This window comes from Stegostoma tigrinum, chromosome 11 (assembly GCF_030684315.1).
Source record: "Stegostoma tigrinum isolate sSteTig4 chromosome 11, sSteTig4.hap1, whole genome shotgun sequence".
NCBI lineage: Eukaryota > Metazoa > Chordata > Chondrichthyes > Orectolobiformes > Stegostomatidae > Stegostoma > Stegostoma tigrinum.
In genome coordinates, this window is record NC_081364.1 from 12,852,628 (window position 1) to 12,865,132 (window position 12,505).

Below are 12,505 nucleotides of genomic sequence, written 5' to 3' on the forward strand. Positions count from 1 at the left end.
TCAGACTAAAGAGGCACCAACTAAATACTGAGATAAGGAGGAATTTATTCTCTCAGAGGATTGTTAGCTCTTGGGCTTACTTGCCTCAGAGAGCAGTCGGGAAGAGTCCTTGTACATACTTGAGGCTGAGATACATAGATTCCTGATCAGTATGGAAAATCAAGGGTTACAGGGAAAGGGCAAGAAAGTGAGCAAAATCGGATCAGCCATGATTCTATTGAAGGCAGAGCAGGCTGGAGGGACCACGTAATGACATCCCCATGCTTGGCCTCCCTGCACATGGAGCTCTTAAAGCAACACCGTTTGTAAGGTGACAATACTCCAGGCATAGTAGGGATTGAAAGAAAAATGAACACATGCTTGTAAATGATTCTGGATGTGGCTGCAGTTAAATATAGCCCCGACAACTGTCAAGCTTTCTGCAGGCATGTCTCCTCTGGAATAGGAGGTCAAAGACTGCAAACAAATGAACCAAAAGCTGAGACTAAATCATTAGTTTCCTGCGTGTGGGCCAATCGTTGATTTTTCCAAATATTCCTGTCCAGGTAACTTCACACAAGGCTAACACTCCCCTACAAAACAGGTTATGCTAAAACTCCCCCCACAGGACAGGTTTACACTAACACTCCCCCTACAAGACAGGTTTACGCTAACACTCCCCCTACAAGACAGGTTTACACTAACACTCCCCCTACAAGACAGGTTACGCTAACACTCCCCCTACAAGACAGGTTATGCTAACACTCCCCCACTAGACAGGTTTACGCTAGCTCTCCCCCACTAGACCGGTTACGCTAACACTCCCCCTACAAGACAGGTTTAGACTAACACTCCCCCACTGGACAGGTTACGCTAACACTCCCCCCACTGGACAAGTTACACTAACACTCCCCCCATTGGACAAGTTACACTAACACTCCCCCCCCATTAAACAGGATACACTAACACTCCCCCCATTAGACAGGTTACACTAACACTCCCCCCATTAGACAGGTTACACTAACACTCCCCCCATATGCTAATAAGGTAGAATGTTCAAGCAACTATAGCTCTGTCTTTTACTAGACCTACAAGTTTCTGGTTCAAATCCCATTCCTGGACTTATGCCTAAAAATCAGATGAGGGATTGTCAAAGATGCTGTGTGCTCAAAAGTAAAACCTTAAGATATAGGTGCAGAAATTAGGCCATTTGGCCCATTTAGTCTGCTCTGCCATGGCTGATAAGTGTCTCAACTCCATTCTTCCGTCTTGTCCCTGTAGACTTTGATCCCTTTGGCAATCATGAACCTATCTGTTCCTGTCTTAAATATACTCAGTGACCTCGCCTCCACAGCCATCTGTGGCAATGAATTCCAGTAATGTTCAACTGAGGCCCCGTCTACATGGTCCGGCAGATATAAAAGATCAAATGGCATTTCTTCAAAGAGAAGTAGGGGAGTTATTCCTGATATCCCATTTAATATATGCACTCTCCTGAACAAGTTATCTGTCCATCATCACATTACAATTACTGAGAGCCTGCTGTATGCAAATTTGCCTGCCACATTTCCCACCTCACAACATTGACTACAAATTGAAAAGAAATGGTTCATTGCCCAATAAAATAATTTGGGACATTAGGTGGCCACAAGTGCTCTATAAAATGTACAGCCTTCAGAATAATGTTCTGCTATTTTTATGCCATCAGCCAAAACAGCCATCAATAAAAATAAAAAAGTGATTGATGTTGTGTCTGGTGATGCAGCCCATGACAAATTAGGAACAGGGTCTCTATGCTTCAAGAATGAAGAATTGAATCAAACTGAATTAGCTTTATTGCCACATGCACTCAGATGAGTACAGTGAAAAGTTTACAAGTTGCCACTTACGGTGCCATCTTAGGTATAAGGCAGCTAGGTACGGTTTCTTCAGTACACATTCTTATGAAAAAAATTAGAAAAATAAAGAAATAAAAGTTCCAACATTGCAGATTGTAGGAATAAGTTAGAAAATAGAGAAATTAAGAAGTTCAGAACAATGGACCTTCCAAACCAGTCGACTGGGTCTCGAGTCCAGATCGCACTGGGCTTCACCTTGAGGCTCTCGAGGCCAGCACACTGCTCTGGAATCATCTCAAGACCGTAATCTCTGCTGCGGCCACATCAAGCTGAGACACCACCACACTGGGCCGAGAGACCACCCTGCTGGGCCATGGTGAGTAGCTGGTGTGGGAGCTGGAAGAAAGCATGCTTTCCTTCAGCCCCACCTCTTACATTGGGTTGGGGTTTGGGGTGGGTGCTGGTGTGTTTATTGATACAATTCCATTTTCTAATGACCACTGGATCTTTCAAGACATGGATCAATAGATGCTTCCTTGCTGCTTAGGCCTTGATAACTTCAATCAGGCAGCAAAATGAAGGTGAACTGCAAATCAGCCATGTTCTGTTACAGTGGCAAAGCAGACTAGAGGAGCTGAATGGCCTACATCTGTTACTATGGATGTTCCACTGAATTCTAGTTATTATCAAGGCCACACTTGAATGAGTGCGGCATCATGGACCCCCAGCAAAACAGGTCAACAGGGATGAGGGGAAAATCTCACTGCACGTTGGAGTTCTTTCTGGCACAAAAAAGGTTGTTGTTGTTGTCGGAAGTCAATTATCTCAGCGCCAGAACATCTCTGCAGGAGTTCCTCAGGATAGTGTCCAAGGCTCAACCATTTTCAGCTGCTTCACACCTTTACTCCAATGCAACGTCAGAATTGGGGGATGCTCACTGATGACTGCACAATGTTCAATGCAATTTGTGATACTTCGGATATTGGAGAAATTCATGCCCAAATGCCACAAGATTTGGAGAACGTCTAAGCTCGGACTGACCAGTAGCAAGAAATATTCACACCACACAAATACCAGGTAATGATCATTTCCAATAAAACGGAATCTAACCTTTGCCCCTTGACATTCAATGATGTTGCTTTCACTGAATACCCTACTATCAACATCCTGGAGATTACCATTGTCCCACTACAATGACAATAGCTGGTTGGAATCTAAGAATCATAGAGTCATGGAGATGTACAGCATGGAAACAGACCCTTTGGTCAAACTTCTCCATGCCACCCAGATATCCTATATAAATCTAGCCCCATTGCCAGCATTTGGCCCATATTCCTCTAACCCCTTCCTAATCATATACCCATCCAGATGCCTTTTAAATGTTGTAATTGTACCAGCCTCCACCACTTCCTCTGGCAGCTCATTCTACATACACCAACCCTCTGCGTGAAAAAGTCGGCCATTAGTCCCTTTTTAAATCTTTTCCCTCTCACCTTAAACCTATGCTGTCTGGTTTTGGGCTCCACCACCCCAGGGAAAGGATCTTGTCTATTTACCCTATCCATGCCCCTCATGATTTTATAAACCTTTGTAAGGTCACCCCTCAGTCTCCGATGCTCAAGGAAAATAGCCTCAAGCTATTCAGCCTCTCCTTTTTGCACAAACCCTTCAGTCTGGCAACATCCTTGTAAATCTCTTCTGAACCTTTTCAAATTTCACATCATTTTTCCTATAGCAGGTAGACAAGAGTTGTGTGAGGTATTCCAAAAAGAAGGTTAATCACTGTCCAGTATACCTGCAACATGACCTCCCAACTTGTATTATCAATGCGCTGACCAATAAAGGCGAGCATACCAAATGCCTTGTTCACTATCCTATCCACCTGGGACACCACTTTCAAGGAACTATCAACCTTCAATCCAAGGTAGGTTTGTTCGGCGACACTCCCAGAGCTCTATCATTAACTGTATAAGTCCTATCTTGCTTTGCCTTACCAAAATGTAACTTCTCACATTTATTAAACCCATCTGCCACTCCTCGGCCCATTGGCCAATCTGATCAAGATCCCATGTACTCCAATTTTGGTGTCATCTACAAAATACTAACCATACTTCCTATGTTCATATTGAAGTCATTTATATAAATGACAAAAAGCAGTGGACACAGCACCGATGCTCGTGGCACACCGCTGGTCACAGGCCTCCAGTCTGAAAAGCAACCCTTCACTACCACCCTCTGTCTCTGACCTTTGAGCCAGATGTATATCCAAATAGCTAGTTAGCCCTGTATTCCACGTGATCTAACCTTGCTAACCAGTTACCATGAGGACATTGTTAAACGCCTTACTGAAGACCATGCAGATCATGTTCACTGCTCTGCCCACTTTGTTACTTCTTTCAAAAACTCAATCAAATTCATGAGACATAATTTTGCATGCACATGTTGACTATCCCTAATTGGTCCTCACCTTTCCAAATTCATGTAATTCCTGCCCCTCAGGATTCTCTCCAACAACTCACCCACCACCAATGTCAGGCTTACTGGTCTATAATTCCCTGGCTTTTCCTTTCTAACTTTCTGGAATAGTGGCATCACATTAGACAATCTTCAGTGTTTCAGCACCTGACCCGTGGCTATCGACAATACAAGTATCTCAGCAAGGGACCCAGCAATCACTTCCCTCGCTTCCCGTAGAGTGCTAGGGTACACCTGACCAGGTCCCAGGGATTTGTCCACCTTTGTGCATTTTAAGACATCCAGCACCTCCTCCTCTGTAATATTAACATTTTTCAAGATGTCGCTATTTATTTCCCCATGTTCCGTATCCTTCTCCACTGTCAATACTGATACAAAATACTCATTTAGTATCTCCCCCATCTCTTGCAGTTCCACACATAGTTGGCCTTGCTGATCTTTAAGGGGCCCTATTCTCTCCCTAGTTACTCTTTTGGCCTTAATGTATTTGTAGAATCACCCATTCAGTGTGTAACCCATCCCCTGAATTCCCAAAGCCCGTCCACCATGTACAAGGCACAAGTCAGGAGTGTGATGGAATGCCTGGATGAAAGCAGCTCCAACAACACTCTTGGCATCATCCAAAACAAAGCAGCCCCTTTAATGGCAACACAGTCACAAACATTTCATTCCTCCACCACCAACACACAAAGGCAGCAATGTGCACCATTTACAAAATTGACTGCAGAAATTCAACAAGGTTCCTAAGACAGTACCGTCCAAACCAACAACCACTAACATCTGGAAGAACAAGTGCAGCAAAAATATTGAAACACCTCAACCTACAAGTTCTGCTCCAAGCCACTCACCATCCTGACTTGGAAAAGTATCGCTGTTCCTTCAGTGTCATTGGGCCAAAATCCTGGAATTTCCTCCCCTTCAGCATTGTACTACACTAAACAGGCTGCAGCGGTTCAAGAAATCAGCCCAGTGCTACCTTCCCAGGGGAAACTAGGTCTGGGCAATGAATGCTGGGCCAACCAGCAACCTGTAAGTGAGTCAGAAAGAAAAAGCTCATCTCACCACCGTTTATTGGCTGACAATGGCCTGAAATGGCTTCTACGATTGAGTAGGAACAACCACTTCAAAAAAAAAGAAATTTGAAGTGGTTTAAGTGTGTTAATGACACAAGTTGGGAATATCAGTGTACCTTCAGTTGATGCAAGTGTCTCTTTTCTGCTGACTGTATCTATGACTTCGGTGTTATTGCTATAATGTAAAAAGCTGAACCTGAGGTGGCGTTCCTAGATCCCTTCGAGTCAGTGGTCGCATCAGAAGTGAAGGAACACACTGTTGCTGTCTCCAGGCAGTGGTAACTATCAAGCCTGAGATCAACCTGGTTGGTGGATTCCTAGAACCTCTCCTTACACAACAAAACACATGCAGCCAGAAATGAGGTTACGCTAAGAAACACTCTCTGCCTGGAGTTGTGATGTATGCCATTGGGTATTTGTCGGTTTCTGCTGGTCATTTGTCAGGACCCCTCAATCGGAATGAGATTGTCTACAGCAGGTATGAGACCATACATGGAGAGTCATGGTCTTGACCACATTGCTAGGGGGAGTGAGAAATTGGGATTTAATTGGATTCTAAGAAAGTGGAGTGGGGAGGGGAATAGTTGGGGAGTGGGGGAGAGTGGAGTAGAGGAAGGGGAGATAATGGAGTACACAAGAGTGGGGAATAGATTGGGGGAGGGGACAGAGGTGGTGAGGGAGGTGACGTAAGCATGTTCAGGAATTAGAAACTACTATGTGGCAGAATGCAGAAACAGCTAATGTGTTGGGATGTTTCGGCATTGGTCTGATATTATTTTAATGGTATGTTTTCAGTAGAGAAAAGTAGATGAAGGATCATTATGAGATGATAGTGGGAATACGTGGAGGCAATTTGAGACATAGTTAGGAAGCTATTTTGAATCGTGATTGTAAAAAGCAGCATTGGAAGTTTGTTTAATTGGATTTCCACATGGAGCAGTGTCCTGATATTTGTTTATGTTGGATTTCTGTCAATACGTTGCTCATCGGTCTTCCTGAGGCAAGGGTCCAAAGTGACAAGGTGAGAAATCCTTTTAATCAACACCTTCTAATTCATTCCATAAATCAAATGACCTAGAGGACTTCTTTGGCACATGTAATAACCTCAGAAACACAAAAAACAGAATGTGAGTCAAATTCTGGCTGTAATGTGTAATCACAATTGTAAAAGAGAACTATTTTGGCCAACTTGGATTCTGTGCTAATATTTGCTGAGCTACTTCAGGAGTTAATGTCCAGCACAGCTGCATTATATGTAGGAAGAAAAGAGATAAATTATATTTTAATTAAAATCTTATTACACTCACCTTCACCCCAGATTGATTTCAAATAAATTGAGACTGACATTCTATTTTTGAAATACTGTGACAAAATACTTGAATGTCTACCTTTGACATTCACCAGAAGCTCAATCATTTTAAATTAACTTCATGAGTAGTGATTTTGTTAAATAAAGTAAAACCCTATGCAATACATGAAGTGATATCCTAGCTTATTGGGATTTCAATTTGAGGCGCCATGTTTGTCAAACTCACAAAGAGATAAAAAAAATTCTTCATTATTTATGAAGAATTGCTTTGATTTTAATCACCCTTACCCAAGGCTATGCCATTTTTATTAAATTACTAAGATTTAATATGTTTTAAATGAACCAATTGATCACCAAGGATATTGCACATGGAGAGTCAAACATATATGATCTTTAGGTGATATAAATTATGGAATGAAGGGATCATTAGACAAGTATATTCCTATGCAAAGAAACTCTCATTTTAAATTCATATCATACCCTTTTTACATTTCAATTAGATTTAAATTCAGATTTATTTAACATTGCCACTTGTACCTAGGTACAGTGGAAAGTGAATAATGTCACCACGTTCCGGCGCCGTCTTGGATTACAGAATAAATTACTCAGTAAATTGTATAAATGGTAAAATACTGGATAAGTTAATATTAAATTGATGCTACTAAAACTGAAATAGATTCAAAACTTCATCCTTCCCTCTCTATAGTCTTCACCCCCCCCCCCCCCCCCGACTCCTCCAATCACCACCAACATTGTCCCCATTGTCCTGGCTTTGTGCTTCTGTTCTGCCATGACCAGTGATGTCACTTCCATGTCCGCCACCTCTGAGGGGTTGAAGGCGGTCAAGCTGAGTGGGTCCTGCACTGGACATTGACTGTCGGGATCCAGGCTCCAGGTCCACCAAAGGGATCCTAGCTCTTTCTTCCAATGCTGCCACCAAGGATGGAGCGGGGATGGAGATACATGGGGCCCTGGCCTCCAGCAGGAGGACATCATGAGAAGACGCCAACGCAACCAAAACAACAAAAATTCATCACAAAGTTGGAAAGACAATGATGAAACCATGAGGATGTGGCAGAACCTGCTGCATGAACTGCATGACAAATTTCGATGACAGTATTAGTAAATGGAAATAACATAAGAACATGAGAGTTAGTAGCGGGAGGAGGCCATCTGGCCCCTCAGGCCTGCCCCGCCATTTAATAAGATCATGGCTGATCTTTTTGAGACTCAGGTCCACTAACCTGCCCGCTCACCATAACCCTTAATTCCTTTACTGCTCAAACATTTATCTAGCCTTGCCCTATAATCATTCAGTGAGGTAGCTTCAACTGCTTCACTGGGCAGGGAATTCTACAGATTCACAACCCTATGGGTGAAGAAGTTCCTCCAGACCTCAGTCCTATATCTGCTTCCCTTAGTTTGAGGCGATGCCCGCTAGTACTAGTTTCACCTGCCAGTGGAAACAACCTCCCTGCTTCCACCATATCTAGATCTCCCTTCATTCTTCTGAATTCCAATGAGTATAGTCCCAGTCTACTCAGTCTCTCCTCTTTATCCAACCCTCTCAACTCTGGAATCAACTGAGTGAATCTCCTCTGCACCCCCTCCAGTGCTATTATATCTCTTCTCAAGTAAGGAGATCAAAACTGGACACGGTACTCCAGGTGCGGCCTCACCAGGGCCCTATACAGCTGCAACATAGCCTCCCTGTTTCTAAACTCCATCCCTCTAGCAATGGCAGACAAAATTCCATTTGCTTTTTTAATTGCCTGCTGGACCTGCAATCCCACCTTCAGTGATTCATGCACAAGGACACCCATGTTCCTTTGCACAGCCATTTTTACCATTTAAAACATAGTCCATTTTCCTGTTATTCCTGCCAAAATGGGTGACTTCACACTTATCAACATTGTACTCCATCTGTCAGACCTTTGCCCACTCACTTAGACTATCGATATCTCTCTGCAGACTTTCAGTCTTATGCACACTTTACTCTACCACTCATCTTAGTGTCGTCTGCAAATTTTGACACACCACACTTAGAGCCCAACTCCAAATCATCATTGTAAATTGTTAACAATTGCAGTCCCAGCACTGATCCCTGAGGCACACCACTAACCACTGACCGCCAACCAGAAAAACATCCATTTACCCATACTCTTTGCTTTCTACTGGCCAACCAATCCTCTATCCATGCCAATACATTACCTGTAATACCGAGCAACTTTATCTTATGTAGCAGCCTTTGGTGTGGCATCTTGTCAAGTGCCTTCTGGAAATCCAGATACACCACATCCACAAGTTCCCCATTGTCCACCATTCAAGTAATGTCCTCAAAGAATTCCACCAAATTAGTCAAACATGACCTACCCTTCATGAACCCATGCTGGGTGTTCCCAATGAGACAATTTATATCCAGATGTCTTGCTATTTCTCCCTTAATGATACATTCAAATATTCTCCCCACAACCGAAGTTAAGCTACTGGCCTATAGTTACCTGCTTTTAGTCTACTTCCTTTTTTAAACAGTGGCGTCACATTCGCTGTTTTACAATCTGCGGGAACCACCCCACAGTCCAGTGAATTTTGGTGAATAATTACTGGTGCTTTTGCTATTTCCCCCATCACCTCTTTTATTGCCCTGGGATGCATTTCATCAGGACTAGGAGACTTGTCTGCCTTTAGCCCTATTCGCTTGCCCAGCACTGCCTCCTCAGTGATAATGATAGTTTCCCAGTCCTCACCTGCTATAACCTTCTTGCCATCAGTTTTCAGCAGGTTATTTGTGTCTTCCACTGTGAAGACTGACACAAAATAGCTGTTTAATGCCATGGTTATTTTCTCATTCCCAGTTAATAAATTGGCCTTCTCATCTTCTGAAGGACCAATATTTACCTTCGCCACTCTTTTACTATTTATGTATTTAAATGAACTTTTGCTGCCTGTTTTTATATTCTAAGCTAGTTTATTCTCATAATCTATCTTACTTTTCTTTATAACTTTTTTGTGGCTTTCTGTTGGTCTTTAAAAATTTCCCAGACTACTAGTTTCCCACCACTCTTTGCTTTTTTGTATGTGTTTTTTTTCAATCTGTTACTTTCCTTTATTTCCTTAGACATCCATGGCTGGCTCTCTCTTTTCCTACAGCTCTTCCTTATCACTGGAATATACTTCTGCTGAGCACTCTGCAAAATCATTTTGAAAGTCCTCCACCGTTCCTCAATTGACCCACCATAGTATTTGCTCCCATTCTACCTTCATGAACTCCTCCCTCATCCCATCATAGTCTCCTCTCCACCTATCTTCTCCTTTATCCATCTTCTATCCATCTCCCCCTCTCTCCCTATTTATTTCAGAATACCCTTCCCCTCTCCCATTTCTGAAGAGGGGTGTAGAAACGTCAGCCTTCCTGCTCCTTTGATGCTGCTTGGCCTGCTGTGTTCATCCGGCTCTACACCGTGTTATCTCAGTTTCTCTAGAATCTGCAGTTCCTACTATCTCCAGAACCTCTGACACTCCTGTTTATATCCATCAGCCAGGGCTCCCTGACTGGACCAGCCCCAATCACGGACCTCATTTTCTATGCGGTCCACCTAGCTGACCTCTTTACAGTCACTGCAGTTTCATTTTCCCCACCTTCAATGCTTAGCGTATATCTCTGGTGCATATATCCTTGGTCAGATAGCTTGCAGTTCAACTCATTCAAATGTCCCCCAACTCCTTCCAAATATGCTGACTGTCCTGGGGTTTAAAAGTTAAGATCAGAACATTCATTTCAAAAGGTGAGGGAATGTACCGGTTTGATTTTATGTGAACGGGTTTTGAATGACTTCGAAATATTTCAGACTGTTGATCATTACCAAGACCACGGCCTATAGCATTGCTAGAAAATTGGACAGAACAAAGACTTTTCAAATATCTACAACAAGTAAAAGCAGAGAATGTGAAACAGATAATTTCACTGATTCAGCCACAGTAAGTTAGCAACGTAAATGCAAAACACTGCAGCTTCTACAATCGTGAAATAAACAAAAACAGAAAACACTGGGAATGTTCAGTAGATGTGATGGATTTCACATTTCAGATCAGCGACGTTCAGACGAAGGCACATCAGCCTGAAATGTTAACTCTGTTTCCACCTCCACTGATGCTGCCAGATCCACTGAATATTTCAAGCATTTTCCACTTTAATTACACGTAATAATACACTGCACAATCCAAGGCAAAAATATCTTTCACATTACAAAACACTCAAGATTCTATCAGAGATAATGGGAACTGCAGATGCTGGAGAATCCAAGATAATAAAGTGTGAAGCTGGATGAACACAGCAGGCCAAGCAGCACCTCAGGAGCACAAAAGCTGACGTTTTGGGCCTAGACCGTTCATCAGAGAGGGGGATGGGGTGAGGGTTCTGGAATAAATAGGGACAGAGGGGGAGGAGGACCGAAGATGGAGAGAAAAGAAGATAGGTGGAGAGGAGAGTATAGGTGGGGAGGTAGGGAGGGGATAGGTCAGTCCAGGGAAGATGGACAGGTCAAGGAGTTGGGATGAGGTTAGTAGGTAGGACATGGAGGTGCGGCTTGAGGTGGGAGGAAGGGATGAGTGAGAGGAATAACAGGTTAGGGAGGCAGAGACAGGCTGGGCTGGTTTTGGGATGCAGTGGGGGGAGGGGATGAGCTGGGCTGGTTGTGTGATGCAGTGGGGGAAGGGGAGATTTTGAAGCTGGTGAAGTCCACATTGATACCAATGGGCTGCAGGGTTCCAGAGCGGAATATGAGTTGCTGTTCCTGCAACTTTCGGGTGGCATCATTGTGGCACTGAAGGAGGCCCATGATGGACATGTCATCTAAAGAATAGGAGGGGGAGTTAAAATGGTTCGCGACTGGGAGGTGCAGTTGTTTATTGCGAACCAAGCAGAGGTGTTCTGCAAAGCGGTCCCCAAACCTCCGCTTGGTTTTCCCAATGTCGAGGAAGCCACACCGGGTACAATGGATACAGTATACCACATTGGCAGATGTGCAGGTGAACCTCTGCTTAATATGGAAAGTCATCTTGGGGCCTGGGATGGGGGTGAGAGAGGAGGTGTGGGGGCAAGTGTAGCACTTCCTGCGGTTGCAGGGGAAGGTGCCGGGTGTGGTGGGGTTGGAGGGCAGTGTGGAGCAAACAAGGGAGTCACGGAGAGAGTGGTCTCTCCGGAAGGCAGACAAGGGTGGGGATGGAAAAATGTCTTGGGTGGTGGGGTTGGATTGTAGATGGCGGAAGTGTCAGAGGATGATGCGTTGTATCCGGAGGTTGGTGGGGTTGTGCTGTGAGAACGAGGGGGATCCTCTTTGGGCGGTTGTGGCGGGGGCGGGATGTGAGGGATGTGTTGCGGGAAATGCGGGAGACGCAGTCAAGGGCGTTCTCGCCCACTGTGGGGGGAAAGTTGCGGTCCTTGAAGAACTTGGACATCTGGGATGTGCAAGAGTGGACTGCCTCATCCTGGGAGCAGATGCGGCGGAGGCGGAGGAATTGGGAATAGGGGATGGAATTTTTGCAGGAGGGTGGGTCGGAGGAGGTGTATTCTAGGTAGCTGTGGGAGTCGGTGGGCTTGAAATGGACATCAGTTACAAGCTGGTTGCCTGAGATGGAGACTGAGAGGTCCAGGAAGGTGAGGGATGTGTTGGAGATGGCCCAGGTGAACTTGAGGTTGGGGTGGAAGGTTTTTGTGTAGTGGATGAACTGTTCGAGCTCCTCTGGGGAGCAAGAGGTGGCGCCAATACAGTCATCAATGTAACGGAGGTTTGGGGCCTGTGTAAGTGCGGAAGAGGGACCGTTCCACATAA

At 44.3% G+C, this 12,505-nt stretch overlaps 1 protein-coding gene across 1 annotated transcript in view; it reads right to left on the reverse strand.

Moving 5' to 3' along the window:
- Positions 1–12,505, reverse strand: part of uba1 (ubiquitin-like modifier activating enzyme 1) — a 296,167-nt gene that overhangs the window by 219,755 nt on the left and 63,907 nt on the right. The gene's annotated exons all lie outside the window — the stretch shown is intronic.